Below are 24,536 nucleotides of genomic sequence, written 5' to 3'. Positions count from 1 at the left end.
CCCAGCATCCTTGTTGGGCAGCTCAGCTGTCTGTATATTACTCTAGCTCCCGTGGGAGATGATACCCTCTCTGGCACCAAAGATACAGCACTCTCATTCAGTTCCTTACCACCCCACAAAAGCAAAACGAACAAACAAGACAACAGAAATGACACTCATTAAGATCTTAAGGAAAAAGAAGTGATTTATCTGGGAATGATAAATGATACGCAAGTCAAAGGGAAAATTTAGCGAGAGAAAACATTTTGTGTGTTTCAATCTGAAGTTTGAAACAAACAGATACACTCTCCTCTTATTCCTTACTGTGTTCTTTTCAGTTCTGCAATTAACATTTCTTGGCTTTTAAAAAAGATTTCTTATAACCCCTTCTGATTTTTCTGTATTAATCCTTCTAATTACGTTAAAATTTTTTTAGTCACCTCATAGTTTCAACCATGTAAATATTGTCCTCTGCTACAATGAGACCATGACTACACATCCAAGTTTCGGTGGCCTGGCTATCTCTCTTTCCTGTCGTCCTTGTTCTTGCTCCCATATGCTTCCCATGATCACAGACATCTGAACATACTATTTCTTCCTAAACTTCCGCTGATCTTTAGAGCTCTTTGACCAAATCCCTTTGCTACTGCCTGAGCCCAGTCGCCAGTTCCTGTCACTGCATTCAATTCGTCTGGGACTCCGTATCTTCCATTCTCTTGGTTTATAGCTCGTTGTCCTCAGACACATCCTTAGGTATCTCATTTCCATTTCCTATCACCCTCATTCCCTTTCTCTTCCTTAGTCACTGCAGAATCTTAGTAGTGTCTCGTTTGAAGACTTCGTGGACCGTCTTGATTCCTCTCATCCACAAGGGACTCTGCTCAGAACATTTCATGCTCTTCTTTGCCTGCCTGCAATTAATTACGAAGTCCTTAGCAAAACCCAAGGGGCCTATGGTGTTGATTGACAGCACTTTACAATAGGGCAGGGCAGCAGTCGATCCAGTAAAGAGCAGCAGTTTGTTGGGCAACATCAGCAAGAAGCTGTAGGCTTTTTCCCCTCTGGTCCCTCTGGGTTGTGCCTCCTCGCAGAGCTGACTTCCACACTAGCTCTTAGGAAATTGGCAGGTACAAGTGCTGTAGGGGCAGCTCCTGTTAGATACAAGTGGAAATAAATGTTTTACTATAGAAAATGTTCCATTGTTTTGCTCATACTATGTTTCTGTTTTTAGTTTTCAGTGTATATTGCTATTCTACACAGTTCTATTACATAAGGACATCTTCACACAAGTGTACATTATACACTGAGCAAATCCTCCCATAAGACTCTCTCCTCCCCTTTCAATTCTCCTGCTCTTGTTACCACACCCGTTTCCTCCAGACAATTCCACGTAATTTCTTGTCATATATATACTTATGATTTTGTGTATTGCTATATAATATAGGGATTATGGGGAGAACAAAACATCCTACATTTATCTTAATATATTATGTCTTGTAGGATAAACAAGTCTTGTATATCTTATTTCACATAATGAAAATAAATGAACAAACAAGACCTCACGGCTTCAAATTCTTAGTAACTCCTCTGAAGTTCTTTTATTTTAAATTTTCATTCAAATGCTTATTAATCTTAAATATTAGTGTTTAAGAAAACTATAGCTTCAAATCACAGTGCACTCAATTTTGTTCATGATTCCTGAGAACTAATTTACAATAAAAATACATTGACCATCACACTGGTGAATTGCTTAGAATCTTATGGCACTTACCTAGTCTAAAATGTTCCACTTGTAGACCACTACTCTTCCAAGTTAAGATAATTTTGAAGATGAAGATTATTCTGAGGCTGGAAATTAGGTTTTCATTGATTTCAAGTAGACTGTAGGGGGAATTAAATGTATGTTGTGTATAATATAGCTCATTTCTTGAAATTACATAGAGAGTGCCCATAATTTTGGAAATGAAAATGTCAAGAGCTAAGAAGCTCTCTCCTGTTATTTGTCTTCCATTTGCTGCAAGCATCTTATAGTGTAGCTGCTTTTCTAACAAGAATTAGTGGCCACTTTGGAGAGAAAGGGTAGGGGGAAAATGCCCCAAGCATCCCTTTGAATGGCTCAGGCAAGAACAGGGGTTATTATCTCAGGAGGAACCTGTAAGTGACTTCTGTGTAATTGGAAGTGTGTCCTCCCCTGATAAGAACTTGTAGGGAAAGTAACAAGAGACCAGTAAATAGCCAAGGGGAAAAGAGCCAGGAAAGCATGCTGTGTTCTTCTGCTTAAATCTATGTCATTTCTTTAGGGTCTGCAGGTTTCACAAAGAGATGAGGACTAATTTGGAAATGCTACTTACCTCAGATTCCAAAAGAAAGTCTCTAAAACGTGGTTTTAAGTAGGCCATGGACCAAAAATAGCCCATAAGACTTGCCAGGAGACTGTAAGAATTAGGTTTGGGGAAGTTTCATCCATTTGAGAGTTTACCCAGCAGTTTAAACAGCATTAGAAATAAAAGAGAGAGGATTTTTTTTTCTCTCCTGCAAGAAATGACTGGGTGATAGATCATAATATTGTCCATTCATATTGTTGCTGCTGTTGATTTGATTTGTTGGTTGTTTCTGAATGTTTGCTTATTTCTTTGCTTCTTGATTTTTAGTATTCAAATGAAATTCTTTCTACCAGTAAAATAACATAGCTGTTCGGAGGGTTTTCAGATAACATCATACATTTTTGAGGTTTCTAAGGCCAAGTTTCTATTCTATTTTACTTAAAAGGAATGTAACAGTGCTGCACATTTTTTGGCTTATTCTGTGTTGTTGTTTATTCATGAAACTCAGAAGAAACGTTGTCCATTGACAAGTTCTCATTGTGTATTCGCTACAATGCCAAACCCTCATTTACTCTAGAATTTAGCGTTCAATGATATGCATGTTATAAATTCCTTCTCAGCTGCAAAATTTTCTTGGTCCTTAAGAAATTGTACTTTAATCACATCTAGCCACAAAGTTTAGGAAAACATAGTGCTTTGACGTGCAGTGTCAGCCTTTTGCTAGATTTTGATAAATGTGAACAAAAATCAATAGATAGATGAATGAGAAGGACCCAAATAAAATCATCATACTTCAAATGTGTTTCCCAATGTACTTTACAGATGTAGATTTTCTTTTCAGCATTAAAATACTTAGCACAACCGAAAATTAACTTTTCAACTTTTTTCTCAAAGAAGCTTTCTTTGTAGAAGGTAGATTCAACAAACTGAACAGAATGTCTAACTTGAATATAGTATTATGCACAATAGTAATGTGAATTCAAAAACTGTTATCGTTTTTAGTTTAGATAGTTAAGGGTGATGTCTGCATCTACAGGCTAGTGTAGATTGTCTTTCTCTACCTCATTATGATATTATATAATTTGTTGTATTTTTTTCTTAGTTATCTTTTGCATGTTACTCTGTGATTATGTACAAATCAAAGCATGATAGGTAGCTTAATGAATGTCTAGGTTCTAGAAAATTCCCCTTGCTTAATAATTTGTATTTCTCTTTCTTAGTTCCTTTTCACTGTAAGTGGGAAACAAACCAGAATATATTAAACAAACCTATCAGACCCACCTTCTTCCCTGCTGTCTCATGACCATATATCCAACCAGCGATTGTCTGCAGGTTCTATCTACAGATAGAACCATTTATCCAACCAGCGATTATCTGCAGGTTCTATCTACAGACAGAACCCTAAATTCCTCTGTGCCGTTCTTAAAAAGAATCTTTCTGGATTCTATATTTTTCCTACATTTTTTGAATGTTTATAAACATGTATACAGTGCTTATGTTTAGTTATCATTACATACTCCTGTGTCTAGAATTCCCATGTGGCCTGTCATTTGAGGAGGGGTCAGCACAGAAACATGGCTAGTCTTCTAATCATCTTATCTCTTATTCTCACATTAATGAACCGCCAATGTCACTGTTTGCGCCTTGTTAAAGGCTCTTGATTTGATTTTCCTTTTCTTCACCCAGTACCATCCAGCCATGATGACATCATGCCCAAGACAATAATGTACTGCACCTTTTGACTTTGTGTTGTTGGTGTGGCCAGCCCACCTTAGACAATTTCTCTGATCTCTCTCAACATGTAGATACCAGATATAAACATGCATCACATTTGATTTTATTTATTCACTTATGAGTCATACTCTGTTTGCTTGTGAGGTATCAGGGCCTGCTTATATTATCAATATTTTTATTCTTTCATCCATTGCCAACATGGTCTTTGTTATGTGTGTCTGAAAAAAGTGCATAAAAGTGAACATAATGGTGAAAAATACAGACAGATTGCTCTAAAACTAAATAATAATCACTAAGAGAATATACAACCAGTAAATATATTTAGCCCATTTAGCATGTAACCAAAGACATCTCTGAAAAATTCACAAGGTTTATATATGAAGGTATCTTTCCATTTTTTTTTTGATTAAGCAAAACTGTGGTAAATTCAGAATAAAAGCTCAAAGGCCTTAAGAACTACTTTCTTTTTTTACTCAAAACATTTAAAATTAATCTATTGCTAAATAGTTTTGGTGCACATATGTTTAGTAATGAATTTTGCAATTGCGAATATTCGCTGTTAAATATTATAAGCTTGTGTACTGAGAGACTTAGCCAAGAGTCTAATTTAGTACCAATCATTGAGGGAAGAGATCATTGAGATGTAAAAAATTATATGAAATGTGGGCCTATGCTATTTTTACACAAAGTAGACTTTTCACTTTCAATTACAAAAAAAGCAACTCTTCTGCCGAGTCTCCCCTCCTCCGCTGCTAGCTGGCTTGCTGTCTGTAGTGAGTAAATTTCTAAGAAAGGACTGATGCTCAGTTTAATACAAGGAATGGTGTTTGGGGACATGCTATTGTTTAACATACTCAGAGCTCAGATTGTGAATTTTTCTCAAGGACCTTTTTTAGACCGAGGCCTGAGAGTATTGGTAAGGATGGAGATAGTGCCTTCTGTTTCAGTGTCTTTGTAGTTACCTTACTCGTCAGTAGCTTTCAACTGTGGTAAGAAGGAATCCTACACAAACTGTAGTGTCCTCAGAGGAAAGAGTCCACCATGGCAGAATTTGAATTAAATTGAAAGCATTTAAATCAAGTAAACGATTTTTGCTTTTTTCAATAGTGTATGCAAAGTCATACATTTTAGATGGGAAATTGCCCAGCCACTAAAGAGCTGGGAGCTTTGTGGTCACAATCTACCTGTCAATGCTACTGTTCCTTTAAGTAAATGCCATTTGCATTTTGGAGCCCCAAGAAAATTTACAGTGATTTATTCTCTGGTGGAACAAAATATTTGCTTCTGAAATCACAGAATCATTTCACAGCCCGCCTACACTTAAAATACAGAACGCATCTGAACAAACTCACACATGCAAGGTTATATGATATATTTCTTTATTTTATCACAATCAGGCATCGATGGCAATTTGTGTTTTACTCTGGATTCTAATGGACTTCATCAATGAAATGACTTTTTCTCATGAGGATACTTCCTGTAAGATCTGTTAGTGATTTTATGTTTAATATGATCTGGCATAAAATGAAAGATTCTATGATATAAAAATCCAAATGGCAATTATCTTTCTGTCATGTAGAATAAAACATGTATCTTGACCTGATAGAAAAAAATGCCTATGGTAGTGACATTCATTATATAGCAACTCAATTTGTAGATTATGTATTTCTCTATTAAATTATGTAATGTTTTAATTAAAGTGAATACACTGTCAAATCTCCAGCAACACAGTAGTAAAAAATATTTTGCATAAATGTGCACTAAATTGAATCTAACTACAGAAAGGAATATAGTAGCTACACTCTTAGGAAGAAAGTCTAAGACTAAAGCTGTTTATGAGCAATTAGTATATATTTGCTTTAATGGGGGAAAGAGAATTTATTGTAAAGGGAATTCTTTAACCCTGTTTAGTTTCCAACCAACTCCATTCATCTAAGCAATGTGCCTTGTCGTGTGAGCCATGTTTAGGTTCCAGCTGTTTCCTAATGTCGAAAAGTGAAACAACGTGGTTTGAAATGGTTCTGGGGACACAATCTTTCCTGTCAGGGGTTCTACCAGATGCTGATATAATTTAACATCCATGGAAGACAGGGCAAATATAGAATTGCGTCAAATTGATTTTGCAGTTTCCATGCCAGATGGCCATTGGCATTTACATGGAAGACGTCTATACTGTGCAGCAAGTTGCATATTTTTGTGTGTGAGTTCTCAGCCATGGTGTGTAGTCACTGGTGTTTTGACAGCCATCTGCTCAGACCTCACTTTCACCACTCATCCGTAACTAAACTGAACATTTTTAAAACTGGAAAATTTCAGCTAGTTTTGATTTTAAGAGAATAAAAAAATGTGTTGACTCTTTGGTATTAAAACCCCAAAGGAATGTTCTTGATTGAAGGAGAATCTTAGAATTAGCAGTACAAGAAAAGGTAACCTCTCAGTGAATAGAAAGCCTATTTTATTTTCAATGCATTTTTTTTTACCATGTACAAGCTTTTTCATCTGGATTATGAAGAAGTTAGAAAAATTAATAACTGTGCAGTAGATGGTCCAGCAATAGTCTTGTACAGAGCAAGCACTTGAAGTGTTGGTTGAAAGCATGAACGAGACACATAAAACAATTTGCCTACATGTGCTTACTTTTAGCAAATTGATTGGCAGGTTTACTATGTAGAGATGAGCTCATGTAATAAACTTGTATAAGAAAAATTTATGTTTATCTGTGGTGAGTGGATGAGGATGTGCTCAGTAGGAACTTTGGCATGTTATTCGATGCAGCTATAGATATGCTAGTCATTGTGGAAATTCAAACAAATAGAAACATTGCTTCTTAGGTCATGACTGTATCTGCATTTAAAAAAAGAGAGGAGCATTTTTTTTTAAAAGGCATACGCTGTAGAGTCATATGGTGATGGACAAAAAAGAATGGAGATTTATAGTTAGACCAAAAAGATGACTTCGAACAAATTTTGAAGGAAACACTTCTGTAATTTATGAGGACAACTTCATGTTGGGACTTGAGCACTACCTAAAGAAGGTAGAAGTTAGATGGTACAGTCAGAGAAGAGACAATCTATTTGACTAGAGAATGACATTTTGAGAATTAACTTTGAGAATTACATAGGTAAAAATTAGAATACATTTCAATATATAATGCATATTATAGTGATAATATAAAATATTTAGAATACATAAAGGAAATCTTCATATTTAATCTAAGAGTCTCCTGAGAATTATTTAAGGCATGGTAATGAGAAAAGTGGACTTCTGTGGACCTTAATCTACACCAATGCAAAGGAATCTAATAAATTATGCTAATCTCTGTTTAAAATAAAAATGAATACTGCCACAATATCCTGGAGATTAATTGGAATGTAAAACACTAATAAAAATGACTTGCTGATTACAAGGAATGAAGATGTCTTTCAGACAACTCCCAAATCATGTGAACACGTCCCTACAATCATACTTTAAGTTATAAACCATTTGTATTGCTCTATGCAATGTTCATGTCTGTGACTAAAGTTGCAATTTTATGTGGTATTCAGGTTCTGATTAATTAATTTATCGAGTATTTGAGCATTTTCTGAAGTCTAGCATTACTTGAACAGAGAAATTATCAGTCAGTTTTTCAATCTAGATCAGAGAGCCATGGTCAATAAATATCATTTTTATTATGCAGCATTGAGGCTCCAAATCCACCTATTAGTTTCATAAACATGATTTCCAAATCTGTCAAAGTGAGCACCATTTATGTTTTTAAAAAATAATACTTTCATGGACATGTCTGTTGTTAAGCAAATGTATAGCATGTTGAGAGTACTTCTTATATCTTTTGTTTCAACATGCTTGGAACAAGTTAATATTTACAGTTTTGTGAGTGAATCAATTCATATGCTGGATGCATACTGTTCAATAAGTTGACCTTGAGTTCTAAATGCCTTTAGAGCCTGAATGTCATTCTCAGGCTTCATCTTATAGGTGTATTTTTGTTGAAGTATTTAACATATTTTTTCAATTCATAACTATGATTATTTTAAATTACACTAAACTGTGAATTCTAACTTTCAAAGTTCCTTTTAGTGACAATGATGAGATTCCATAATAATAAGGAAAAACGAACAGCTTATTGCTTGTAATGCCACAACCAAATTCCTAATTAAAACAATATAAATACCCTTCCAAAATAATTTCAGGGCATAATACCTTTTCATGAGTTCGGATGACAGAGTATAGTCTTAAATTAGGAAGCAGCATAAGAAGAGAGAGAATGTTAGTCAAGATTTCAAGGAGATTGCAATAAATCCATGAATTGTATAGACATGAATCAGAGGTTTCACACAGGAAAAAAATAAGTAATTTACTGGGGAATCAAAAATCTTCTAACACTAAAACAGGATGATGAAGAAATTACTTTCTGTGCAAGTGTGTGTGCGTGCGTGCGCGTGCACGCATGTGTGTGAAACAGCTAGTGATACCAGAGTGATCTGAGAGCTCATTGTACATCAGTTCTAACGATCACACAGTGAAAACCCAGAGATTATAAATAATAACGTATGCCCTGTGTGACAGAACATAAACCTCAGAAGTACCCAGGATTTCATGCAGTGATGTTCTTGGTGGGAGCCGTGCAAACTGATTAGGAATATTTGATTAGAGGACAGTTGCAAGGATGTCTTCTGCAGCAGATTTTAGATGAGAATCTCTCACACTGAGTATATTATTAGTAGGAAGAGTAAACGTACTAACGCCAAGGATGTGTCCCATTGGCGTTGGTCTGGGATATCAAAGGGTATAGGCAGGAACCAGAAACCAGAGTCTGGGACCTCTGAGAAAATAAACTTAAATCAGATTCTCTGTGGGTCTGGGTGCACCGAAGCCTGGGAACTCTGAGGGAGTATCTTGAAGCCAGAGACTGCCGGACCAACTCCAAGCAGGGACCTCTGCAGGAACGGATCCAGTTATAAGCTTCTTATCCCTGACTATAGATTTAGATCTGCTTGCATCCTAAAGATTCCTTTGACTCTCAGCCAGAGTATAATGCTGCTTCCTAGGGAAATGGTTGGCCAAGAATTAGATTGTAGGTGGAGTTTTCTTGTCCCAACGGCCAGTTCCAAAATAACCACAAAGAGGCTAAATATTAATTTTAAATGCTCATCTGATAGCACACGCTTGTTATTAACTAGCTCTTACAATTTAACCCATTTGTATTAATCTATGTGTTGCCCCAAGGCTCGCGGCTTTTACTTCTCACTACAGCTTGCCCATTTTTTTCTCTCTGCCTTTGCAGGCAACTCTCTCACTCTGCCCTTCTTCATCTCAGTATTCTCAGTTTGATTGTTCTGCTGAACTTTATCTTGCCATGCTGTAGGCCAATAAACTTCTTAATTAAGCAATGAGAATAATACATATTCACAGTGTACAGAAGGACTATTCCACAGCATTAGATATCTGGCTTAAGATTTGTATGATCACTTCTACCCCAAACCTGTGTTCTGATTTCTGTCTGGGAATGTAAATACTGGCTAGGTTTTACTTCCCTTGGCCCGTGTCTACTCCTACTGTTGCTCATCTTTTGGATTAACTTAAAGCCAGACTCCCTTTCTGTATCTTTGAGACTCTCTTTTTGCTGTCAACTCCACTTCAGATCTTTTGCCTTTTGTTTTTTAAAATGGAATTACGCTTCATGAAATTTAGTCAAGAGCTATGTCACATAATTATGTTGCCTTGCTCTGAGAGGCTCTGTGGAGACAAAGGACTTGGCTCATGTCGGTCATTTTGAGCCATTATAGCTCAGTTGAACAACAGCTGGAGAAACTTTGTGAACATGTATCAGTTAGTTTCAGAAGAGCTTTCCTTGACAGTAAAACATACCTCGTACTTAAAAAGCCATCTTTCATTTTTCACCTCCCTTTATTTTATTTATAACATTGAGTTAACCATGCCTACCCAGTATATGCAGTAGCTTTCATGTATAAGAAAGATATGGGAGAGGATGGAGAGAGAGAAAAAGAGAAAGAGAGGGAAAAGATACAAATCCAGGGAAAAGTAAAAATACTTTGAAAATTTGAGTCCTCCATATGTGCTATGTATTATCAGCAATGACTCAAACAAAGTTTCACGGTTCATACTACCTAACAAGGACAGATGTGCAGTTTGGGTTTTGCTTTTATTTTGAGATGGAATACAGTATTATAAATGCACTCCATATAGAATTATTTAAATGTCAGAGTCTCAGGTGATTCATTAATTTTAAGGGATATTTAATTATTATTATTATTATTATTATTATTATTTTGGTATCTGAGAAAGAAAAGATTAAGAAATCACAGCCTCAAGCCCTCAGGAATTTAGAGTCAACTTGCCATGGAAGGATGGTAAAAGGCAAAATGTAACTCTGACAGAAACTCATTATGTGTGAGAATGTATATGTCCTTGGTAAATGAAAAGCATTATTAGTAAAACTGTGCCCAATGACTGTAAAATGCTGATTTTTTTTAATTCAAGTAGTTACAAGGAGAAACAGAATATTTGTGTTTTCCTGGATTTTTTATGTGTGTGTTCAAACATCTGCTAGAGAACAAAGTGTTTTTCTATAAATACTGTCAGCTTTTGCTTCAAAGGGGATTTGCTATAAAACAAGTATTTCCATAAATGTACTAAAACTGAATAGAATTTGCCTTGATAGCAGAAAACTCAATTAGATGCATATGTCAGCTTTCAGGCTCCCTCCCCGCTCCAGGCCGCACTGATTTCTCATGTTAATTCTTCAACCTAAGGGTTAGGTTGAGGCTTAGTACAGTTTGAATAGCAATGAGAAAGTTCTAGAAGCTATGTGGTAGTTAGCGGTATTGAATATTGTTTTCATTTGAATAGCCCACTTGTGTCTTCTAATCTATGTTTAAGGATGTGGAATCAGACAGAGGTAAAAGAAAAACTTCAAAATAATTCATTAAAAGCACACAAGATAGGAAAAGTTTTGATTATGTTCAAACACAGAAATTGTTAAATCTACACAGAAGGAAAGAGTGTGATTTTTCAGAAGACAATTAACAACAAAAATAGAAAATATTATAAATGACTTTAAATACTTTCTATGCTGTCACTAGAACAATGAAAATAATGTCTTATTGCACCTTGCTTTCATTTTGTTGTCTCTCTACTTTGTTATTTTTTATTTCTGATAATGGGGGTGGGGAAGTTGCTGGTTCTTCAGAACCCTCACAATTTTAAACTGACTGCTGAGAAACTTTTATAAGGGAGAATATTTTCCTGCACCGTATGTATCTGGCTCACTGGGCTCTGAGAGTTTGTTAATCAGCACCAACAGAAAGTAAAATATATGATTTGTCCTATCTCAAAGTTTATATTACAATTTTCAAAATTATGCATTGTATTTAGTATATTTTCAGGCATTACAACAGAAGATTCTAGCTGGATGAGGTACCATAGTAGTCCTAGTTACTTGGGAAGCTGAGTGAGGAGGATGACAACAAGACCATCCTGGATAAGTAAATAACCCTGTTTTGAAATGAAAAAGTAAAGCCCGATGTGGTGGTGCATGCCTTTATTCCCAGCACTTAGAGGGCAGAGACAGACAGAACTCTGTGAATTCAAGGCCATTCTGGTCTGCAAAGCAAGTTCCAAGACTGTCAGTAATACATGCAGAAACTCTATCTGAGAAAAAAAACAAATAAACAAAGAAAAAATTAAAATAACGATTGGTATATAACTCAACGGTAGCATGTGAGTTAGTATGTACAAAGCCATGGATTCAATCTCCCTCCCTCTCTCTTTCCTCCCTCCTTCTCTCTTGCTCCTTTTCTTTCATACACACACACATACACACATACACAAACATCCCTTGAGAAAAGGGAGAAGACAAAATAAAAGAAGAAACACTTTTGAGCTATAAGGAAACATGAAGAGAGGGTAGGTATTGTTTAGCCAAGACTTCTAGACAGTCATGAGTAAGAATAAAACATTGCCTTTTTATAAAAACTGATTAATAAGGGAATTGGGGATATGATGGGAAGATCTTGTGAGCCATGGCAATATTATTGAGTTTTTATCTAGGTCCAAAACAGTCTGTTGAAGGTTTTTTTAAAAAGAAGGAACTAATTAGATTTTTATCTTATGGAGGGTTCATTTTATATATGGTTCAAGAAAGGCAAAATGCAATCAGGAGTCTGCCTATTAGACAACTCACAGCATTATTCCTGATGCTAGAAATGCTTGTGATTTGCCTCCACGTGTTGGCAGCAGCGCTGGAAAAACAGCTGGATTTGAAACTGGTCCAAAATTAGAATAGTATTTAGTGATGAAATGACTTGAATATTTATTGATATCCAGTTTTCATCATGATGCCCCTGGAGGATCAAGCAGCGTACTTTGAACTAAAGAAAAATGCAGAAGTAATGAATCCAGGGCATATTCTGGGTAAAGTCTGGAACATGGGCAAACCCAAACTCTCCTTTGTTCCTGAGATGTATGAGAGGAGTTGTCAGGCACTATGGGAGAAACAGGTCTAAAGCTTCCAAGAGATTTCCTACCCAGAGCTACAGTGAAGAGTTATTGAGTCCAGAAATGGCTGAGAAGAAGATGACATTATTGAGAGGGAAGAAAGAATGAAATAAAAAAGAGTTCCTGAGAAACTAACAGTTACTCATAAAAACAAACAAAAAATGTGAAGGAAATGAATTTGTCTCTTATTTTCACTCACCTAGGTGTTTTATGCCAGGGTAAACAGAAGGCATAGCGGAATTTTTATATGTTCTTTCATCAGTAGAAATAAGAATAGAGAAACAGACTTTAAAAAACACAGGAACAATACTTCCCCCGAGGCTGCTGTGTACATAAAAACATGCATGAATCCTTTTTTTTTGTTGTTGTTTTCTTTTGTTTTGTTTTTTTGTTTTTTGAGACAGGGTTTCTCTGTAGCTTTGGAGCCTGTCCTGGAACTCCCTTTGTAGACCAGGCTGGCCTCGAACTCACAAAGATCCGCCCGCCTCTGCCTCCCAAATGCTGGGATTAAAGACATGCGCCACCACCGCCCGGCATGAATCCCTTATTTTGCAGGCTTTAAATGCAAGCATGCACTCCTGGTACAGCAAGAGGTATTGAGAATTTTCATGCTTTAGTTTTTATTGTAGGATTATCAACAGCAGACATAGCATAAAGTTTTCTATTGGTTTGCTGCATTGCAAGCACCTTTCCTGTGCTGTTGTCAACTTAAGCTCTTGACTTCAACTTTAGTGGTTTAAAGACCAGCCAAGGAGATATCCGGTTTATAGAGTTGATTTTGAAGTAGGCAGACTTCACTGAACAGGCACTGAACATATGTTCTGCTGGTACTCATAAAGTGATGTTGGATGGAGTCTTGAGGGGGTTGATTCACCCCAACTGCTACCCTCTCAATATATATTTGGGTACCTTCATGCTAGAACATTCTAAATAAAAGGCTCAACAAAGATGATGATTTTTTTTTATAACATACTGATTTTGAAAACCATCTGGATTCTTATTCAGGATTCTCCTACAGGAAGTACATACTCCAACACAAATAAAACAGTGGATAGATTCCAGTTTTGCCAGGGTGGCAGATACAACTGGAAATATAAGCTGAACAGTTTTGCAAGTTCTTGGTAAAGGACAGGAGCAGAGCCTGGTGGGGACCTGTTTCTAGGGCAGTTAAGTTTGAGATTAAAATATGTTCAATCTAATCACTAGATATCTTGCTAAGTTTGATTTTTTTTTTTAGCTTCAAGAAGTATGTTATAGTAAATACTTTGCCAAGAACAGCATGGTTAGAATTGATTTCATAAAGCATGTTCAGTAATTTGGAGAGATTGAAGTACAAATATCACCATCTGAATGCACTGTTATCAACTATTGTGATTTTCTTTGTATATCATTATTTCTCCCAGGTATTTGGGCTATAATGACAGTTATTTTCTCAGGTATGTCTTATTTTTAGGCCCTAGCAAATGATATAGTAATTAGTATTTAACCTTGCTTTAAATAAGATTTAAGAATATAGTGATGGTCTTCTAGGCTGGACCAAGTGGCTGAGAAGCCAATTGTGTTCCTAATCCTTGCTTTATTGGGTATCTGTTATGCAGAGTCAATGTCTCTGAGCTGATCTTGCATACAACCAAGGGCCATTCCTATGATCACGTCTGGTTTATTTTTCTTTTGGTGATAAAAATAAAACTACTTGAATTTTCATCTTTCTCTATTAAAAAAAAAAAAAAACAAGAGTAAGTGATCTTTAAAAATAATTCCCCAGAGGAACATAAACTACTTTTTGTTTGTTTGTTTGTTTCTGGGGAAAAAATAAGAAAGAAGACAAAGTCACAGGTTGTTGGGAATGTTCATTTATTTTGGATGCTGAAAAATTTGGAAGGACAGAACGAAGTGATGAATTATGAGACAAATTTGCAAGTCGTGGAAACAGAACTGGAGTGCATTGTCTCCTTGGCTTTGTTTGCTTCTGGCCAAGTGGGTTGGATGTTATTTTTTCTCCCAGCTTGCAAGCGCTGTATATCTGGACTGCGATTAGTTCAAATTGGGTTGATTTTTCAGTTCTATAAAACTCTTCATCTGCATTGTGGATGGAGAGCATTAAGTTACTTCCTGCGGTGCACAGCTGGAAGTCATTCTCTTCAACATTTTGTTTTGTTCCAATTTTGCTTTATACTAGTGTATTCCTACACACCCACATAGCTAGGATTTCAGCAGACAAGTGTCTCCTTTACTTCCTTGACACATTTTAGAACATTTGCAATTGGCATGGACTCTTTTGTCTTTTAAATAGCGAATCACTTGCAAACAGCCCTGTTTACACGCATGAAAATGTTTTAAAATGCTCTACAGACCTAGAAACTTAAATGGAAAATTAGAAACATTCAAACAGCTCCAATCCACACACATTTTTTTTTTTTTCTCTTGAGAGGTGATAGGTGCATGGCAAGAACTCAGGAGAAATACCATGTACTCCGACTAAGATGATAAGAAAAGAGGAAATGACAAGGAGGAAGGCAGAGATCTGCCACGTATTATAAATAATACACAACTTAAATCCATCATTAAAATGAGTAGACTGAAAACAGTTGTTGCAGTGACTCAAGAATTTTTTTCCTCATCAAGCCAACAAATATCATTGCATATCAGTTTTTCAGTTTTATCTATTAATGTGGGTATTTCACGTAGGATAGGAAAACTGACAAGAAGTATTTTTTTTGAGAAATTAAGTACATATATCTGCATATAAACACACACCTAAATATACATGTATATATATATATTTGCATCTATATACATCCATATAGGTACCTTTGACTGTTAACTACAATATTGTGCTAGGCATAAGTAACCAAGAAAACTACTCCACAATATTTAGCTAGCTTAGTATTTAGCTGATATTTAGCTGATAACAAAGGAAAGGCATGTCTGGAAATATTAACTCCACATAACATTATATTTCCTTTAACATATGCACTAAATATATTGAATCCTCTAAAATAGTATTTTAAAATAATAGTCTATCAAAATTACACAAAGGTATATTTCTAAGATATTTGCGGCACAGCTGCTAGCCCCAAAGAGACTGTTGTCAGTCCAGAGGGCATGCGCCAGTCCGGCGGTGGCGGCGGTAACAGACACATAAACAGGAGAAGGTGAGAGAGAGGGGGGGGGAGGAGGAGAGAGAGGAGGCAAAGCCTTGTGTACACCAGGAGAGAACAAAAGAGAGAGAGAGAGAGAGAGAGAGAGAGAGAGAGAGAGAGAGAGAGAGAGAGAGAGGGCAGCAGCGGAGGCCAGAGGTGAAAAAGGAGTGGGCGTGGCTTGTCCCTTAAAGCGACAGAAAGCACAACAGGTAATACAAGTAGAAAATTCATATAAAGGTAATACAAATAGAAGTTCAAGTTCAATGGCTAAAGGGTAACCAAATATTTAAAATCCAGTCATTAAGTGAACTTGTGGCTATGTATGATCATGATCACTGTGTTTTTGTTGTGTCTTTTTTGAAATGGTTGTGATTAGAGGTCATTCGTATTGTCACGTTGTAGTCTGATTACAAATGCTTGGGATACCAAGAATTCCGGCTGTTATGTTTTAGGTGAAAGGCAATTCCTAGAGGTTTTATTTCCGTATAAGTATATAGTGAAGCAACTGTGCATAGATAGTTGTTCATTTGGACATTTGTGATAGAATAGAAAGAGTAGAAATGGAGCAGGGACTGAGGACACCAAGACATGATAAAAGTTTACTTATTTTTCAACTGCTGTGATTTTTTTCCTTCAATTTTCATTCATTTGGCTAAAATAACAAAATAATTCCATATATTTAACATCCCAAGGTGCCAATAAGCTTATTGGCTTTGTGGGTAAGAGTCCTTCACCGATGCAAAACTTTATTCTTATTCAATACATTCCACTCTCAGTGGTATTATGTGTTAGCTGGTGATATTTATATACCTAGCCATGTTATAGGCTAGATATCCACTGCACAGGATTTAAAACATTTTGAGGACTACAATAAAATGTATTATACCACACCAGGAAGGGAGCAAATTCAGTGTAGCAAAGCCAAAAAAAAAAAAAAAAAAAAAAAAACATGTTTAGTGACTAAGGAACATTTGAGCTAGGTCATGAGAGTTGAGTATATTGCACGGATTATGTAGACAGGACAAAATTCACACAAAGGGAATTTAAATATTCTTGCTTTATTTGTAAAATGATGTCATCAGCCAACCTGAATATAGGAAAGCATGCACTCTTGTATTAATATGTAGCTGACCATGAAACTTGGCTACAACAGGCAACTCACAAATGCCTTAAAACGAGAACGTAACAGGATTGTTTTAGAGAGATTACTTCAATGGCACTGTCGAAAATCAAGGGGATCAAAATTAGACAGAAAGACTAGTTAGGCAACTTTTTGTTTTTTTCTCCAGTCCTGTACTTTATTGCCCTTCTGTTAGGCCTTGACCGCATACTTGCTTAGCGGGTACAGACTCTCCTTCCGCTGCTGCTTCTTTGTCTTCAGCTTCTCCTCGTGCTTGGTGAGCGGGCAGTGCATGGCTCTAGTTTTCTTGGGTCGCAGGTCCAGAGGCTTGTACTTCTTGCCCTTGTAGAATTTCCTGAGGTTTTCCTTTTGAGTCTGGTTAATGACGGTGAGAACACACGGGCGATGGATTTGCGGACAACTCGTATCTTGGAGAGCTTGGACGAGGCCGCCTGTCACCTTGGCAACGTGAAGCTGGGATAGCTCCACCTTCAAATCGTCCAGTTGTTTTAGCAGCTCCTCCTCCTTCTTGCCGAGCAAATCCCGAGCCTTAATCTTGGCCAGGACTCGGTTGCTTACCGCTGAGGCCGCCTGATCCGAGAGCTAGTTAGGCAACTTTAAATTAAAGTTAAATTAAAATATCTACTGAGTTAATCTAGAGACACAATTTATGAACTGGAAGTAAACATCTTACAATGTTGAAGCTTGGACACAAACATTTGCAACATACTTTTTAAAATCTCTGATTGCAGCAGATCACAATTCACACTGACTGATAATTACCCATAAGAAGAGAATGGTAGACATTTGAGATAAAAATGACTGAATCGGGCACACTTTTGGGGTCCTCTTTATTAAGTCACTCCACATTGGAGAAGAATATTGGGAAGAGTAGGAATATTTGAATCTTGAAAAAGGAGTGGCTGGGAGATATGGGATGAACTGGCTTGAAAGTCTCTGTGAATTCTGTGGACGTACTGTGGGCCTACTGGGAAATCAGAAGAAATATAGCTGTCCTAGGAAGGTGAGGATTCAGATCATAGCCAGGAGCACTTTCTTAGAATGAAGCTGTTTGTAAATGAACAATAAGACCTGCCCGTGAAGCTAGCAGAGATGTGGGACCACGACTGTATGCAGACAGGAAGAAGAGCAGAGCAGTTTCTACATGGTTCAGTACTGAAGGAGCAGGTGAGGACCATGCTCCTTTAGCATGAACAGTGATGAGACAGGGCTGGGCTTTGGAAAGAAAATTAATTTGCAAGCTTAAGAGATTGCTCAGTCAGTAAAAAGCTAGTTGTTCAAGTAGCTGCACCTGAATTTAGATCCCCAGCATCGACATCTAGCTAGGCATAGAGGATGTGCCTGGAATCCAAGTTCTGGGAGGAGGGAAAGACCAAATGTCCCAGGAGTCCTCTGGCCAGTCTGTATGACAAAGTCAGTGAGCATCATGTTCAGTGAGAGATCCTGTCTCTCACAAGCTGCATAGGAAGATGCTTGATATTGACATCTGGCCCCCACATGCACACAAACATGTGCACACATACATGAACAAAGGCACCAGTATGCAAAACACTATACACACACACACACACCATATTTTTCATTATAATACTGTTTGAAGTTATCATGTAGTAGAATTTAATTTTGATCTAGGCTTCATTGATCTGATTCCTTTTTGCTAAGAGACAAGAAGCTTTTATCATTTAGCAAAGCATTCTCTAAACCCCAGGAACCAGTTCCCACAGTGCCACACCACTCACAATAAAACATACATACATATAGTACCACACACACACTCACACACATACAATCACAATACCACACACATGCTCACAGTACTACACACAGTATCACACTACTCACAGTAACTCTCACACACACAATCACAGTACCACACTCACACACAGTCACAGTACACACACGCCCACACACAGTCACAGTACCACACACACACAATCACAGTACCATACACACGCTCACAGTACCACACACATGCAGTACCACACTACTCACAGTAACTCTTTCTCACACACATGCATACACAGAGCTCAGTCACTGTGCTGAATGCATTTCACCCCCATTCATGCCATTCTTCACAAGACAACCTTTGTATACTTAATGTGATCCAAAGTCAAAATCCTTTACTTCTTTAAAAGGGAAACTGGAACTGGAAAGTTGCCCAGGGAAAACAGAGGTCCTGCTGGTTGAGGAACTGTGGGTATCAGGATGAAATGATTTTCTATCAGTGCTTTTTTGTTGTTCAGTTCATCTAGTTCTGAGGAAATATGAAAGGACAATTTCCTTTGTAGCATCCAACCATCTTTTCGTACATTTAAGAAATGTTAAATGTTTGTGCTGATTTTGAATGTTGACTGAAACCAAAGCATAAGGTGAATCTTAGATATAGTTTGTACCTAAAGACTTAAAAATCCCTTATGTAAATGTGTGTGTGTGTGTGTGTGTGTGTGTTTTGTGTGTGATATATGTGCAGAGACCAGAAGAAAGTGTCAGATTCTCCTTTCATGCTGTAGCAATAGGTGGTTGTGAGCTGCCTGTCGTGAATGCTAGGAACCAAATTCAAGTCCACCTGAAGAGCAGCAAATGCTCTTAACAGACTCATTTCTATAGAGCCTCATTATCAAAATTTTGTGATAAAAAATTTCCTTTCTTCAGAAAAGTTTTAAAATCTTATGAGCTAAGCACAATATTATTTACAATTGTGATTCTAAAATTAACATTTTGCTGTCTTTGCATTTTTTCGTATGTATTTACATGGACAGATCTACTATGAATTCATCACAGCTTTTGATATGTTTTATTCAAGTTTGGAGTTTGAAGCAGCCTTCTCATAACTGAAAAATGTTTCATATCCATTATTAACAGGATGTAAGTGTTGATTATTTTCTTTTTTGGATTAAAATTGCCCACAATGAAATATATAAGTCAATTCTGACTATAACCTTTACCCACAGCAGGTAACAGTAAGTTTTAACAGATGTTTACGCCTGTATAATTGAAACCGTTGTCAGGAGTATTGTTATTTTCAGAGTTTCTTTAAGCCTTTTCCCAGTCAACCCATGCTACTAAAAGCAGCACTTAATTTTTCATTGATTTTTTTCCCCACATAGTTTCAGTTTGACCATTTATATAAATGACCTTCTAGTTTTTTATTTTTGCTTAATCTCTGTTTCTATTTCTTGCTCTTATACCCAAATTTTTAGTAATTATTGGCAATTGGATTAAACTTTTCAGATAATTGAATTATGTATTTATCATTCAACTTTGATAAAAAAGATTCATGAATTTCTTGTAACTGAAAGCCTTTTCCATGCGAATATATTAGTTGATAGTTTAAAATACTGCTTTGAAACTTGTTTGCTTATTTCCATGTTTGTTTGATCTCAGTAGTGACCTCTATTTGAGTTAAATTTTATTATTTCTTTGTCTAGTGTTAGTTGTCAATGCACATTGGATTTTGTGAAACATTTATTGTCGAAAATGTGGATTCTGCTATGTTCTTGTGAAGAATGCTCTCCCATTGTCTCTGTTGGTAGTTGCTAACTAAACGTATTCACACTTCAAACTCAAATTTAAACCTTCCTAGGCCTGCTAGATTAGAGCTCTTGTCATCTAGCCTCTGGGCAGATTTGGAGTCACTTTTTATGTGACCCTGGCCTAGCATGTCCCTCATCTCTTGAGAGCTGTGTGGCTCCTGAGTTTTGCTCTTTCATTTTTCCAGGGGATGAACTTGGGTATTGGGAAATGATCCTCTGCCATTTCCTTCTTGAGTGCACACACTCCTCCTATCTTTATCAAATCAGTTCCTCTGATTAGACAGCAGCTCCCTTGTCAACAGACCATCTGGTATCAAGAGAATTCACAGTTTCTATCTATGGAAGCTTTAGTCCAATCACAACTAACTCTTAACTTTGAAAGAAGCTTAAGAAGGCTTTAAAATGTACGTACCATTGAAAGACAGCCCTGATTGTGCAGAACATGAAAACCATACCAACATGTATGGAGTTGCCACATCATGAACAAGCAAACAATTTAAGCACACCCATCAAAATCAGTCAAGTTGCAGTGAGTTTTCTAAATATTTGCTATAAAGAAGCATTTTTTTAATTTGTTCCCTTTTTTAGATCTAGACTTTTTCCAAGTTGTTCCTTTACCATATACATATGTGTGTGTGTGTGTGTATGTTTATATACATATATATATACACACACATATATATATATATATATTAGAAAACTAAATATATTATTTTAAGTAGTATTCATATTATAATTTCTCACACACATAATAGATAAAGAATAATGTTCATTTGGCTTACTGAGGACTTTATAACTGTAAAACCAACTAAATGTATTTAGTTTAGAGTCTATTCAGAAAAACATCAATCATGGTTATATGGTAATAAGCACTGGGTTTTATGTCATTAAAATTAAAGGATCTCAAATTGAATTGAGAACCTGCAAGTCAATATTCTTAAAATGTTCATCAGCTTTTTGTAGTTCATTTACACTCCTAATGGTTACTTAATCTTAGCAGGTGACCTATATCAAGTATGACAATAGATATCACCCCTATGCTTTTGAGAGGGAATGAATGGGAATGACCTAATAAGTTGAGCATGCAATGAAAATGCATTGTAATCCAAAATATGTCATGCCAAAGATTCAATAAAAGTTCAAATATCGACTGAGTCTTTGTATTGTTCATTAACAACTAATTGAGGAGCTTCCAAGACCAATACACTTCACTGATTTTTTTTTAAAAAAAATACAAACAGCAAAATAATAATAAAACTTTGTAAAGTCACTGCTCCTTGACCTTGAAGCAAGACAATTATACTGTGAAGAGGTTAGTTTTGAGGATCCAATCAATACATATAGTAGAAACAAATCAATAGAACCAAATGAAAGATGCTAAATATAAATTGCATTAATACCTTAGTATATTGTGTAAAACCCTATGAAGCAATAGTGGAGTGAGGACTAAGCTCTTTATTTTGTGATGCAGATAAACTGATAAGAGTTTCAGAGGATCAGCATCTGACTCTTTATCGAGCTTCCTTAGCTTTTCAGAACTACGTTCACATTACATTTTCAGTTTTAATTGTGTGTTACTTATCTTCTTTGAACTGTACTGTTTTTAAAACTGAAATTACCCAGTAGGGTGGTTGGGAATTAAGCACCATAAAGAACATAGCATGATTTCTTGATGAAAGTCACTTGGGAATCTATAATCCTTTTATGGCTGTATCTTTCTCACTCATTCTATCCATTTACTCCTGTAGAAAAATGGCATGGATTCCAATTCTTTATATTATAAACATAGAATACACACTAAATAGTGTGATCCTGCATTTCCCTTTCTGATCCTTATTTTATGATTGCTTTGATTTTTCTCAAATTAAGTCGTACAGGACTGCATTACTTCAGAATATAAAGCATTTGCCAATATGAGCAAGACAAAACCCATAGTCATAGGCCGTTTAGGACTAGTTATCAGTTAAAGAGGAAAGAAAAATGACAGAACAAAATCCACAGTATCCTGGTAAGTTTTAGACTTGCCTACAGCATGCCTAAGGTACCTTTTGTATACATAAACTAGTCTTCCTGGAAGACATTAGACAGCTTATCTACCTAGCCTCAGAAAGAAAGAAGAATATAACTCTCGCTCAAACAGAAAATTAAGCTTATGTTTTTCTTCTTATACTATCTTTTCATACTTTAAATTAAATATTTGAAGAAGGGGACATAAGGAAAATAAATGGGCAGGAATGACAAACAGAAGGCTCTGCCTGATGAACCACTATGCGAATTTATGTTTAGCACAGGTATCCATATCCATATCACATACTTATCCAATTGTTTTTTTCTTATGCACTATGACAAAGGTAGGCTCAGATATTTTGACAGTTTCAGAGTGACCATATAGATTGTCAACAGAGTCCAGTTCAGATACCATTTCCTCTGACTGGTACTCTTGCTCATTCCTTTCTTGTACTTTTCTCACAAAATAAGCTTCAGTTTCTCCTAAGAGCTCATTTAAGGTTCCCTGCCTCATCAAACTCATCTTAGTATTTCTCAACTTTTTGGATGTATGGCTTAGTACATGCTTAAAATACCTTTGATGAAGAAATAATTGTACAGTAGCATAAAATGGTACAGAACGACAGAGGAGAAAGAAATCTAGATGAACCTCATTTATTTCATCATATATAATTTACTAAACTAGGGAATAAAATGTCTAAGAAACAGAAGTCATTCTCTGGAGACTAATTATTTAAAATTTCCAATTTTATAACTTCAGAAAGTGATAAGATTATTTTCAATAACATTGATTTCATATGCAGAAAAGACTAAATAAAAAATATAATGCATGCCTGTTGTGGTAGTTCTTTACATTTTACAAGCTGCTCCTTTCTTTGTGAAATAAATATAATACGTTTGTGACTGGCTAGTATTTCTCTGAACAGTGATCATATGAGCTGACCGCATCACAAACATATATTGCTTCATTGTGTGAGGGTCAGAGGATGCAGAGGTGTGAGCAATGTCAATAGAAAGAACAGTTGAGCTAGGAAATGGGATGAAGTAATAGAAGTAAATGTTAGAAAGTACTAGAAAATGAAGGAAAGTAGTAAACTTCAAATATCTGCCACCTGAAAACAAGCTCAGGCGAGAATATTAAGGAGGGAGTTTTGCTATAGGAGGGGAGCCAGGATCATTTAGAGATTAGAGAGAGTGAAAACAGAAGGAATAAGGATATTTCTAATATATAGCAATTTGGTAGTGACATATGAGAGCTGAGATATCACTTGGGTTGATTTATTTACTTCTAAAGTTTTGGGACTAATTACAATATTTAAAATATTTTTGTGTTTTTACTATTCTTCTGGTCAAAAAGAAAATTCAATAATCAAACGCAAACAGATCTGAGTCCAATCAATTGTTTTAAAAATACTCCTTCTTGTTTTCCTTTTCAAAAAAATTCTTTCAGTGCAATTCCAAGGTCAACTAAGGCTATGAGTGAATACAAACCATATGTTTCACATCAGACTGTGGCAGTGTTAAGAGACTAGACTCTGGGGTCAGATGCCTTGGTTGTAAAGCACAACCCTGCTGCTTGCCATCTGTCTCCCAGGCAAGTTGTTTAGCAGCTTGATAAAGCAGAGGTAAAGCAGCATGCAGATCACATGGCTGTTGTGAGGCACAAATGAGTCCATGAAGATGAAAAGCACTAGAACGATGGCAGACATTGACAGAATAGTGTCTGGCGTGTTGTCAATATGCGTGAACAGAGACGGTTGCTATTACCATAGGCATCTGGTGCAGACTGATTTATGAGCTAACATGTATGTCATCTTTCCATCTTGCAGATAAGTTGAGTTCCAACTCTGTTTTCACCACGTGTTAATACTTGAAGTTAAAGCAGAAAGAGCCTATAAACTTATGAGTCCAAGGGTCTCAGTAAAACTCCATGCATTGAATATAGCTAGGAAGAATTTTCTGTCTGAAGTTGAAATGATACATACCGGGTTCTGATACAGAGCTGAGACAACCTGAGTGGCTAGAACGTTCCATGCACAAAGCAATTCTACTTATTTGTCATCTCAAATATGTCTTCTCCATGATGAGGTTTCAGTTGAAGAAGGGCTTTAGATAATTAACTTTATGGTGCTGCCATTGAAAGGAGGTTCATGGA

General features: G+C 36.3%; 1 protein-coding gene and 1 pseudogene across 3 annotated transcripts in view; one reads left to right on the top strand and one right to left on the bottom strand.

The window, feature by feature from the left end:
* The window catches only part of Lama2 (laminin subunit alpha 2), a 583,059-nt gene that overhangs the window by 116,636 nt on the left and 441,887 nt on the right, over window positions 1-24,536 (top strand). The gene's annotated exons all lie outside the window — the stretch shown is intronic.
* On the bottom strand, window positions 17,013-22,904 carry LOC121449066 (annotated as a pseudogene).

The sequence above is a fragment of the Microtus oregoni genome, unplaced genomic scaffold (genome assembly GCF_018167655.1).
Source record: "Microtus oregoni isolate MIOR12 unplaced genomic scaffold, Mior012 000006F_ref0000085, whole genome shotgun sequence".
In the NCBI taxonomy this organism is placed as follows: domain Eukaryota; kingdom Metazoa; phylum Chordata; class Mammalia; order Rodentia; family Cricetidae; genus Microtus; species Microtus oregoni.
Note: the sequence above shows the minus strand (reverse complement) of the source record. Positions and strands in the feature narration are given on the sequence as shown.